The 12407-nt window shown below is 44.2% G+C and overlaps 1 protein-coding gene across 1 annotated transcript in view; it reads right to left on the reverse strand.

Moving 5' to 3' along the window:
- Window positions 1-12407, reverse strand: part of KCNK13 (potassium two pore domain channel subfamily K member 13) — a 110008-nt gene that overhangs the window by 97219 nt on the left and 382 nt on the right. The window lies entirely within an intron of this gene.

Below are 12407 nucleotides of genomic sequence, written 5' to 3' on the forward strand. Positions count from 1 at the left end.
GTGGCTTAAACTCACACTGGGTGCGTGTGCATGCATGCCCAAGATCCCGAGTGGAGAATAGAGGAGAAGGGATTGCGGCATGGCCATCCCCCCCACAGGGGGTGATTTCTCGCTTTCTATCTCTCTGTCTCTGGGGCGAGAGCACACACCCTATAGCAAAAACCTCTCCAAAAAAAGAAAAAAAAGTCTAAAACTGTATTAAGTGGTTAAATAAAACAAAAATTACTATAGATTGTAACCAGAGAGATGACCTAATAGTCAACAAATATCTGCTAATAATATAAAATTTTAATCATACCTGCTAGTCCCCATATCTAAGTTTTAATATAGATAGTGATATATAAGGCATTGAGAGATAAACAAAGATGAAACCAATAGGATGATGTCAAAAGTTAAAGCTCTATAAGTGATGAAAGCAATAATGCTGAATTATATGCCCTGCAACACAAAACGAGGTGTTATTTCGGGTGTTTATTAGGTTTGGAGGGTGGCTGGAGATGATACTTCCTCCAGCTCCAAAATTCTGTAACATACAAGGAAAATCAGCTGTATACAGACATAAAAATAGAAAGAAACAGTAAATAAAAAAGAGAATTCTGCAAAACGCACATTCTCAAATCATGGATAATTTTAGAAATAAATCAAAGCACAATTTTATAACTAATCTCAAAAAAACTTTCAAAAAGAAGCCTTTTCACATAACATTCATGATGAATTAAAGAGCTGGAAAATGGGTGAGAATATTTATCTCAATCATGGAGAGGATCCAAATTTATGAAAAATTATAGGAAAAAAACTCAGCAGCCAAAACGAGTTTATTTAGCTCTAAACATCTCTTCTACATACCCAAAATATTTTTTTCCAAATTTAACCCATATATATATATATATATTTTAGAGAGAGTATTTTTGTCATAGGGCACGTGTGCTTGCCAGAGAGAGAGACACGAGACAAAAAGCAGGAAATCACTGCCCCAGGGGGATGGTCATGCTATAATCCCTTCTCCTCCATTCTCCTCTCAGGATCTTGGGGACATGCATGCACACATGCCTGGCATGAGTTTCAAGTCACCAGGTCTGGGACTTGAATTGTGGCTGACTACGTGGGAGTCCAGCGACATAACTGGACCAGCTCATAGTCCAGTTTAATACTAAGTGAAGAGGCACATTTAAATCCACAAAAGCAAAATATTAATGACCTACTATATAATTCATAATTCATTCTTTTTTTTTTTTGGAGAGGTTTTTGCTATAGGGAGCATGCGCTCGCCAGATAGACAGAGAGAGACATAGAGACAGAAAGCAAGAAATCACCCCTCAGGGGGGATGGTGACGCCACAATCCCTTCTCTATTCTCCTCTCAGGACTTTGGGCATGAACGCACATGCGCCTGGCGTGAGTTTTAAGCCACCGGGTCCAGGACGCGAACCGCGGTCGACTACGTGGGAGTCCAGCGACATAGCCATTACGCTAACTGCTGTTTCCCTATATAATTCATTCTTAATTAATTGAAAATATTTTGCAATCATGATGGATATTTTCTGGGTTTGCCACCTATTTTTTTAAGTTTATTTACTCTAAGAGAGAGAGAGAACCCTTGACAGGGTCTGAAGACATGACCGAGTCACCCCTAGCTGCAGTCTGCCTGGTCGTGGGCACACATGTGCCTGGCATTCTCAGGGAGGTCTCCAGACCTGAACCTTCCCACGTGGGCCTGCCTTGCAGCACACACCATACTGTACTATCGTGCTGCCACCCAGCCCCCTTTGCCAGCCCAGTGATCTAATGGTTAAAGGAGCTAGATCCAATATGGCTGACTTCTCAGTTCAAGTCCTGTACCTGGTAACTTGAGAAACACACTGGGTATGTGAGCATGTGTGCCTGAAGTCCCAACAGGATGGAGAAGCAGAGAAGGGCTGCTGCATGACTACTCCCCATAGAGGGGTGCTTTCTCCCTCTTTCTCTCTATGTCTCTGTCTCTCTCTGGTAAGCACACAGGTCCTCTGGCAAAGTTTTAAAAAGATAATATGGTGTGAAGCTTATTTTAGAAAACTTTTTGCAAGTTATCTTATTTACTATGCCAACTTTTAAAAGGTTACTAAAGTTACCTGGATAACTAGGTAGAAATCACTTACGGTAATAGAGAAAGCCCCAAATACCACATTCTTAGAAAATCCACAGTGCAGTTTTATTCAGAGCAAAGAAAAAAGTAACTTTCAGTCAGACTAGGAGAAACTTAGCCATTGGTTTGGAATCTTCATTCAAATTATACATGCCATGGGGCCACTAGGTGGCATGGAGGTTAAGGTGCTGGATTCCCACATGGCTGACTATGGTCCTGGACCTGCTGGCTTGAAAATCATGCTGGGTGTGTATGCGTACATGCCCAAAATCCCAGGAGGAGAGTGGGGGAGAAGGGACTGCAGCATGGCCATCCTCTCTGGGGAATGATTTCTCACCTTCCCTCTCTGTTTTTCTCTGTCTCTGGTGAGCACATGTGCCCTATAGCAAACACTTGGGAAAAAAAAAAAAAAAAGACAGACAGACAAAGTAATAAGGAAAAAAATCTATTCATGCCAAGAAGATAGTATTTTAAGCTCACTGATGTACTGCTGCATTTGCCTTCCATGGTCTAATATGAACAATCACAGACACAGCAGGGAACTGGCATCTGAAACAATCTCAACAATCCTTAGGACTGTCCAGCCTGTCACCCCTCTTCTGTCACTCACTCAGTCTGCATACTGGGCGTCCTTCTCTTCAGTAAAGTCACTTTGATACCGAAGTTCTTGAGATCTCCTCAGCAGTCGGTCATAGTGGTAGCAGTCTTGCATGTTAACATCAAGCAAACCTGCAGTGTTAAAGTGTTGATATGAATAGTTTGCAGCCAGAACAGGCTCCAAGAGTGTTTGCTGCTGGTGAACATTCAGGTCTTTGACCCAAACAGGGGTCTCACCTGTTTGCTTTTCTTCATTCTCATCGGCTTCAGGAGGAGGGTCCTCCTTGTGGAGGGGTGCACTCTGAGTGACCTTTTTAATCTTGCTGCATTAACATGTGGTAGAGAAGCTGCGTCATTATCTTTTCATCACCATTCCCAATCTTCCACCACGATCTCCATGGTCACGGGCGGTCTGGCAATTTCCACATCAACTTCAAATCTCTCTCTTCAGATCAGAACTCTACAGCTTAACTGAGGCATGGTGTTTGGTTTTGAAGAGATGGCTGGCTTGAGGCTTATGAGACGTGGCAGACAAGACCCACTCCCCCAAATTTAAGTTAATAAAAAGGTGGCCTAATAGGATAAATATTTTGGATATACACACATGTCTGTACACACACATATGTATATACACCAGAACACATACACACATATTTGAAATAGATCTAAGAAAGTGAGGGGGTCCCCGATTCTATTTTTTGTTTTACTTTTATTTTGTTTTATTTATTTATTTATTTATTTACTATTATTTTATTTATTTAGTCCCCTGACTCTTTTTTATTTGTTTGTTTTTTGAGATGTTTTTGCTATAGGGCATGTGCGCTCACCAGAAAGAGACAGAGAGACAGAGAGCAAGAAATCACCCCCCGGGGGGATGGCCACACTGCAATCTCCTCTCGGGATCTTGGGCATGCATGCACACAGCGTGAGTTTAAGCCGCGGGGTTCAGGACTCGAACCGTGATCGACTACATGGGAGTCCAGCGACATAGCCATTACACCAGCTGCTGGTCCCTAGTCCCTTGACTCTTGAGGCAGCCTTCAAGATACCATGGATAACCCCATTGGCACCAGTGAGCATGGTCTGAAAAACACTGCCCTGCTTGATCTGTTGGAGAACATGATCTTTGTCAGCTGCTTCCAAGAAGGGCAGACCCAGGACAGCGATGACCTTGGTGCCAACATCCCACGAGCTACCAGAGAAAGTATGGAAGATAATAGCTTCTGAGATCAAATATGTCGAAATTGGACTTTTTTTTTTTTTAATACCAGAGGGCATGTGCTAGGTAGTGGTAGTGGTGAAGAGACACAGAGGGAGAAAGACCCCATCACCACCACCATGGTGTTGCTCACACAGTAATCCTTTTTCCTCCAGTTATTTATCCCATCAAGGTCCTGGGCACGTGTGCATATAACCAGAGGGGTTCTCAAGCCACTAGGACTGGGACTTGAACTCTGGCCAGCCATGTGGGATCTGACTTCCTCCACATTGTGCTTAACTGCTGCCCTTCAGAGTCAGCCCAATAATTGGGCATTTTGCTGACATGGAAGTCCTGAGGGCAAGCACTTCTAGTTGACACAGTGACGGGAATGTTCTAACTTTAAGAGGACTATGAAATAACGTGATGGAGATAAAGGTCTCCCTTAACAGGGCCTCCTGGGATTCCCTGAACCTTATTCTGACAGCTGCACAGATGTACAATCACAAACCACCCCTGGGATTCTGCTAACCAGATTGCCGCTCTCTTTTTATATGACCCCAAGTCTCCTAAAGTCTCCCCAAACTTCAAAAAGGGATCATGGTTTCTTTCAACGACAATTATCCCCCTAACAAGGACTCCAAGGGAAGAAAAGGCAAAGCAACAGTGACTCAGGTAAGCTTTGCAGAGAGAGTCCTCACTTCTTCCCGATGGGTAACTTTGGACAGAGCAGAGAAGCTCTCTGTAACAGGAGAATAAAAATAAAAATAAGAATTAAAAAAAATGAGAAATCATTCCTCAGGAGGGATGGCCAGAATAAAAATAAAAATAAGAATAAAAAAAGGGAGAAATCATTCCCCAGGAGGGATGGCCATGCCACCATCCCTTCTTCTCTATTCTCCTCTCAGGATCTTGGGCACACACATGCACACACACATGCCTGGTGTGAGTTTTAGGTCGCCAGGTCCAAGACTTGAACCATGGTTGACTATGTGAGAGTCCAGCAACGTAACCATTCCACCATCTGCTGGTCCCGAGAAATTTTTATTGAAGTCTGAGAAAGCTGGTGTCTCCCAAGCAGCCAGCGTGGATAGGGGAAACCATTCGTTCATTTCAAAGTTTATTTATTTCTTCCATAAACAACAGAGACAGAGGGACAGCGCCCCCAACAGGACCTCAATGCTGCAATCCACCTCCAGCCTCGGCTAGCCCTGGATCATGGGCAGGCATATGCCCAATGTATCAGGGAGGTCTCCAAATGCAGATCTAGAACATTCCCACATGGGTCGGCCTCACGGAGCATCACACCGTCTGCAGCGCCACTGCTCAGCTCTACTGGTAAGCATTTAGTGGTTGTCTTTGCCTTTTTATTTTGGCAACTGGAGAATGCAGAGCCAAATTTGGGATTCAATTTTGGCAGCTGGGCAGGTGGCATGATTTTCCGATCCTACTCATGTTTTCTCATCTCCCTGATGTGTCAAATTCATTAGCACCATTTCCAGTGCAGTGTACGTGTGTACGTGAGGAAGGCGTCAGGGTTGCTCAACAGAATCCGGCCTTATCTACTGCTGGACTTCTAGGAGGATTGTTTCCCTAACCCCTGGTATTCGCTGTAGCATGTGACTTGATTGGACCAATGAAACATGAGAAGTTGACCTGTGCCACTTCTAGGTGGTGACCATTTAGTTGCTGGTGCTCAGCTCTTTCCTGGGCAATCCTGGAAGCACATGCTGATACAGAGAAGCCATGATAGAAAAGCAGCTTAGAATACTGGGTAATAAGTAAGACCACTCCCCTGGATAGCACCTGTACTCATAGAGGACTTTGTGCAAACAAGTAAACTCTTGTGTTAATCTACTGAGATTGTTGGGGTAGCTGTTACTGAAGCAGAACCTAAGCTTGCCCTGACTATAATCATGTGCACCTTACTTTAAATCCTTTTCAGACAAAAGCTCAGTTATAAACATAGACAAACACAGCATATTTGAGAGAAAACGTATTTATAAAAGACCAATTACAGAATACACTCTCAATCTACCTCTCTGAGAATTTATCTTTATTCTTGTTTCAAGTAAAATCACTAGCCCATTTCAGAATCAACATTTTTTAAACATTCCTTTTACTGTGGTAAAGTGTGTTTGTATGTATGTATGTGTGTGTGTGTGGTTGTGTGTGTGTGTGTGTGTGTATTTCATAGTAAGCAATTCAATAGCATTAAATATACTTACAATGTTGTGTAACCATCACCACTATGTAAGAGCAGAATTTTTTCATCACTCCAACTGGAACTATAGCCATTAAACAGTAACTCTGCCTTCTCTATTTTTCTTTGTTTCCATGAATTTATTTATTATAGATGAATATAGAATAGATGGGATCTATAGGTGGAGTCCTCATATAGGTGGAATAATACAGTATTTTTCTTTCTGTACTTGGCTTATTTCACCAAGTATAATTGTTTTTGAAGTCCATATCAAAGTTTCATTCCTTTTTAGGGCTGAATATTATTCTATTGAATATGTATTTTACATTTTGTCCATTCGTTTATTGAGAGAAACATGGGTTGTTTCCCTGTTTTTGCTATTGTGAATAATGCTGTTATGAACTTTTGTATACATGTCTCTGAGTCCCTACTCTCAAATTTTTAGATATATGGATATCTAGAAATAGAATTGGGTCATATCATAGTTCCATGTTTAATCTTTTGAGAAACTGCCAAACTGTTTTTCACTCTGCTTTGACTTTTAAATCAAAGGTCTCAATTAGACAATTGCATGAAATCTTTAATTGCATTTTCCAAGAAAATATTGTTTGTGGATATCATTTATTATCCGAGGCAATGTCTCCTATATAAAATCCCAAAGGAGAAATATTTTTGAAAATTAGGTACTTGGAAAAGGCTTATGCTTCTTCCTTTCTGATAATAAAAATTCTTGAATGGGTCCGATACTGCCTGCAATGAGGCTTCAGGTTAGCTCTGAAGCTTGGTCACTGCTGGTACTCTGCCTACCTCCTTGGACTCTCTTTACCACTCTGGCCTGATTTCCAAGGGTGAGCGGTTAGATCTTTGTCAGAGAGGAATCCTTGGGCTGTCCATGAAAAATCAGGCCAGAATTATCTGAGCATTCCATCCCTATCCTCCCTCCCCAGACATTTTGTAACCAATTACTTATAAACGTAGGTATATAAATACCCCAAATTCCTTCCCACAGATTACCCTGAGCTACAAGCTTCCACCTGGGATAAAACAGCAGTTGTAGCTGCCTTCCCAGCCTCACCTGTACTGCTGTACTCCCTTTTTTGTACCCCTCCCTCCTTCAGCATCCCTTGCACCTCCCGATAAAATGTTTCCACTCAAATTCTTGGCTTGGGTCTGCTCCTGAGAGAACCGAACTACGGCAATGCTTCTGCTCAGCAACTTCATAGCTCCACTTGCTTTCCATATTTCTGTGCATTTCCAGGTTCTGAAGTTTTATTTACATTTTATAACTATTACTGTATGTGGTCTTGTTTTCTGCCACCTCAGAGTCTTTGCAGAATACGATATGATGGAATTGATTTTTACACGAAAACACCATCATATAGGTTATGATAAAAGCACAGGACATAAGTAGATTATAACTATAACTATAACTATATATATATATGTATATATGTGATGTGTGTGTGTGTGTGTGTGTGTATATATTCTGGGACCAGCAGATAGTGTAATGGTTATGTTGCTGGACTCCTACTTAGTTGACCACAGTTTGAGTCCTGGACCTGGTGGCTTAAAACTTATGCCAGTGTGTGCATGCCTGAAATCCTGAGAGGAGAATGGAGGAGAAGGGATTGCAGCATGGCCACCCCTTCTGGGGGGTGATTTCTTGCTTTCTGTCTGTCTCCCAGTGAGCACAGGTTCCTATAGAAAAACCTCTAAAAAAAAAAAAATCACAGGGACCAGCAGTTGGCATAATGGCTATGTTGCTGGATGCCCATGTAGTCAACCACAGTTTGAGTCCCGGACCCAGTGGCTTAAACTCACACCAGGTGTGTGTGCGTGAGTGCCCATGATCGTGAGAGGAGAATGGAGGAGAAGGGATTGCAGTGTGGCCAACCACGCTGGGGGTGATTTCTTGCTTTCTAGCTCTCTGTTTCTCTTTCTGATGAGCGCATGTACCCTATAGCAAAAACCTTAAAAAAAAAAAAATCACATGGGTGATGGTTTACATAATGGTTTGTCCCCAAAGGTTCATGTTGTAGAACTCAGTTCTAATGTGCAGTGACTGGATCTTGGTGATTGGATCATGGAGGCTCTGGCCTTATGAATGGACTAATGCTGTCTTGTTCTCATGATAGGAGTTAGTTCTCTTAAGAGTGGATTGTTATAAAGGATATCATCTCTTGTCAGCTCTCTCTACACATGTCTGCCATCCTCTCTTCTTCTGTTTTGGTGTAGGTGGCCTGATGCCAGGCCCATGCCTTTGGACTGATCAGTCACTGGAATTAGGAGTCAAATAAACCTCTATTCTCTATAAATTTGCCTGTCTTAGGTATTTTTGTTAACAATGCAGTAAGGGACTAATACAATATATAACTATATGCATGGTGGGTAAAGGCTAGAAAGAAATGCCCACAATGCTAATAATAATTAATTTGGGTGTTATCAATATGGAGGCTTAATTTTCTTCTTTATTTTACAAAGAACATGAAGCTTTAATGACACCTACCTCAAGGAGTCGTGTGGAATGGAATAAAGTATGAACATAATGCAGAATTTAGTTCTGTCATATAGTCACATAATTATCACAGAATCACAGTGCATGGCCAGCAAAGGGCAGCAAGTACATTACTACCATAGCAATTAATAAAACAATTTTTAAAATGTTAGAAATGAGGAAGTAAAATGTAGCCCACATTTATACACTGCTCTGTACTGTGTGCTTGCAGGAGAAAGAGAGAGACAAAGAAAGAAGGAAAGTGAGAAATCATATCCTGTGGAGAGCTACCAATCTAAAAATATGTGATTAAAACATGTTTTTCTTTTGAAAATATGATTTTTAAATATTTTTTAAAATCATGTTTTTAAAACATGTCAGGACACATGTTTTAATCACGTTTTTAGACTGGTAGTTTTCCACAATATCCCAGGACGATGGCCATGCCACAATCCCTTCTCCTCTATTCTCCTCTCAGGATTTTGGGCACACATGCACATGCACCCAGATTGTTTTTCTTTTCTTTTTTAGATTTTAGAGATTTTTGCTATAGGGCACATGCACTTGCTAGAGACACAGAGAGAGACAGAGAGACAGAAAGCAAGAAACCACCCTGTGGGGGAATGGCCATGCCCCAACCCCTTCTCCTCTATTCTCCTCTTGTGATTTGTTGGGCAAAATGCACAAGCGCACGGCGTGTTTTAAGCTACCAGGTCCAGGACTCGAACTGTGGTCAACTACATGGGAGTCCAGTGACATAACCATTATGCCATCTGCTGGGCCCCACCCAGTATGTTTTCAAGCTGCCAGGTCTGGGACTCAGACCATGGAGTTGGCCATGTGGGATCCAGCGCCTTAACCACCATGCAACCTGCTGGCTTGGCAGCGCTGTACTTTTTAACATGCCTTCACTTACATGAACTCACTGTCCCTCACTTACATGAGCTCACCGTCCCTCACCTTCTAGAAGGACAGCATTAGGGGTAGGAGTGGGCAGGAGGCAGGACTAATATTTACTGAACGGTCACATTGTGCCAGAAACCAAAGAGAACACTTCATAGAATCCTTGGATGAGAAGGATGGTGCTTAGGACAGTTCAGAAACGTGCCTGAGACACAGAGCAAGACCAAAAGCCCCAAATCCCGGTTCTTTGTACAGATTTCATTCTACACCGCCATGCTATTGGGTCATCAGAAAAGTAATAACATATTTTTTTCTGTTTTTTTCTTCCTATGCAAAAAATGCATCATGACTTTTCCAATGACCCACTACATTATCCCACCTGCCTCTCAAGGCCTGGGTCCTACGGTACCCACGTAGCCATGGCATTCTCAGTTCCTACTGCCCCTACGCTCACCGGTCCACACACATCCTGCTCCCTCCTACACCCATGCCCAGCGGAAGCACCAAGAAGCAGTTTGTGATGGAGTGGGAAGGATTTAGCCTCCCACTTTCCCATCAAAACCTCCCCAAATAATCATTCTATATAAGAAAAAATCTTGTATTTCTACGCAAACACAGCAAGCCGATTCAGGTATATTCCAAAATGACACCTCCTAATCAGTCTGTTCACCCCAGGTCTCCCTGTGTAGAAATTCTGGAACTGTCTTCTGAGACATGGGAGGTGATGTGAGGAGGGGAGAATGCAGAGAGAGTCCAGCAGAGAGTAAGCTGGGGAGAGAACCTGGGCTAACTCCTCTTCCTGTCTCCTCAGAGCCCCAGGTTCTGCTCAACATGGAGAAGCTATGAGAGGTTTTCTAACCAGATACCCAGTTCTTGGGAGCCATCGTGGCTGGATGATGGGCAGAGCTGACTGGGCAGGGGTGAGATGGGGGTTGTGAGCCAGGCCACTTAGCACAAAGCATCGCAGATACAGCCTGTGCGTCCCTAATCACGCTGGGCCTCTCTGTCTCGCCTCCTACTCACCGACAGAAGCCCTGGGTTCCTAGAGTAACCGTGAGAAGTCTTTCTGGACTAATCAGGCCCAAGGCTGATCTCTCTGTTCTTTGTGCTCCTTCTCCTGGCGGAACGTCCCTGTAACATAGTCATGCGTCATGCGTGGGAGCCTCAGGAGGATCACCTTGTCATCTGGTTCACTGACAAGCTCTTCTAGAGAGCACAAGGGCCACCATGGCAGAGCACCCAGCACATGCACCCTGTGCTGTCCACCCCATGAGTCCCTTGTCCTCCACCCAGTGTCCAGAAGCCTGGATGCATGCCACTTCCTTTCCCTCTATCTAGCCCCCTCCCCAACTCCAGCTTGCACGCTCTCTCTTGCTCCCTTTTTAATTTGCTAGAGAGTGCACATGCTTGCTGGAGAGACAGAGCAAGAGAGGGAAAGTGAGAAAGCACCCCCAGGGGGATGGTCACATGGAAATACCTTCTCCTCCATTCTCTTCTTGGGATTTTGTGCACCCACGTGCATGGGCCCAGCATGTTTTTTCAAGTCTCTGTGTCCAGGTCTTGAACCGTGCAGTTGTCCATGTGGGATCCAGCTGCTTTAACCACTAGCCACAAGCAGGCCCTAGCTCTTATATTCTCAGAATTTCTACAGGATCTTCTCCAACTCTCCGTCACTTGATTATGCTCCAAAGACATCTTTAGGGTGTCGTACAAAACCCCCCAGTCTTTTTCCTTCTGCTGAAGAATAAAGGCATAACTGACTGTAGCAGTGCCATGCCCTTGCTCAAAAACTCTCAATGGCAGGACCAGCAGATGGCATAATGGCTATGTTGCTAGACTCCCATGTAGTTGACTGCAGTTCGAGTCCCGGACCCAGTGGCTTAATGTCACACTGGGCGCACGTGCATGCATGCCCAAGATCCCAAGAGGAGAATGGAGGAGAGGGATTGCGGTATGGCCATCACTCTGGGGGGGGGTGATTTCTCGCTTTCTGTCTCTCTCTGTCTTTCTGGCAACTGCACACACCCTATAGCAAAAACCTCTCAAAAACAAACAAAAAAAACCTCTCAATGACTCCCAATTACCTCTAAATTAGTTCTGGGTCCTTAGTTTGGTTCCCTGCCATCCCGTTAGCCAGCAGACCTCCCTCACCTTCCTCTACTCCTTCCAGCTAGATCAGCAACTCTGGGGGCTCCTGAATGCAATTCTCTTCTACTCCAGAGTGTCCTGCATTCTTAGCCTCCCACCCCCAACCATGCCCAACACCAACGGCTTCAGCCCAAAGGTCACTGCTTCCCTGGATCTTCCTGGAAGGAAACACTTTCTATCCTTTGAACCCTCATGAGCACGTATGCTTCCTTTTTTCCAATCTGGGATTCCATCTGATTTTCTCTCTCTGTAGTTTGACGTCAAGGGCAGCGCCTTTTAAAAGCTGGCTTCCCCTCTTCAGAGCTGCTGATGCACAGCATAACTCAGTAAAAACGTTTACAGGTTCCTGTGCCTGTTTGTCAGCCTTCTCCCCAAGGTTCCATGAACTTAAGCGCTGTCCCCTTAACCAGACTAAAAGTCTCCTAGAGTCGAGGTTCTCCAGTTTTAGGCTCATTCAAATCCCGGGGGACTTTGCAGATTCTGACCCAGGAGGCGTAGGCAGGGTGCTGAGGCTCTGTATTTTCGGCGAGCTCGCAGGTGAAGCTGAAACTTTGGGCCCATAGACCACATTTAGAGAAGCGAAGGGGCGCGACCGCCTGTCTGTCAGGCCACAGCTCACGCTGGAGCCCGGCTGGGCGGCCCGGCGGACCGATGGAAATCTCCCCAGAAGGTTCGGTCCGGCTGGGGAGTGCCCTGGGGGAGGGGCAGGGCCACGGAGGGGGCCCGCGGGGGCAGCAGCCACA

This window comes from Tupaia chinensis, unplaced genomic scaffold, assembly GCF_000334495.1.
Source record: "Tupaia chinensis unplaced genomic scaffold, TupChi_1.0 Scaffold000568_1, whole genome shotgun sequence".
Classification (NCBI taxonomy): Eukaryota; Metazoa; Chordata; class Mammalia; order Scandentia; family Tupaiidae; genus Tupaia; species Tupaia belangeri.